Genomic DNA, 631 nt, shown 5'->3' with positions numbered 1-631 from the left:
ACCAAATGTGAGTGACCAATATGGCAGCATTGAGGATGAGAAAGACATAGAGAGGTACATGGGAGGTATAGACAACAAATATGAACCCTTTTGTATATACAGTATTGTGTTGTCAGTGAAGGCAAGCATGGGTATGTGGGTGGATAGATGGGTGGACAGGCTGAACGATTAGGTATGTCTATGAAATGGGGACTGTGTCCAAGAACATATATAAGGTTGGCAGACAATTGTCCTATAAGTTTATGTGAATGATCAGAATTTCCAGGTGTATAGTAGAGTAGACAAGGGGAAAGGTTGTGGTCACTGCTTGGTCACAGCCAGCTGCCCAGAGGAGTTGAGTAGTTGAACCTGCGGGCTTGGGACCAGAGTCCCAGGGGACATCAAGCTCCATTGGCATAACATACTATATAAAACATTGTTCCACCTCCTACTTTGGAGAGTAGCGACTGGGATCTTAAAAGCAAGCAAGCTGCCATCTAGATGCAACGATGGGTCTCTCCTCATCAAGAGCAAAGAAGAATGAAGAAAACCAAAACTCATGGAAACAATTAGTCCTAGTGACTAGTACACCATCCGATCTGCAGCCTATACGACTATGAGACCAGAAGAACTAGATGGTGCCCAGCTACCA

The sequence above is a fragment of the Orycteropus afer genome, unplaced genomic scaffold (genome assembly GCF_000298275.1).
Source record: "Orycteropus afer afer isolate SDZICR_OR568_19922 unplaced genomic scaffold, OryAfe1.0 scaffold00019, whole genome shotgun sequence".
NCBI lineage: Eukaryota > Metazoa > Chordata > Mammalia > Tubulidentata > Orycteropodidae > Orycteropus > Orycteropus afer.
Note: the sequence above shows the minus strand (reverse complement) of the source record.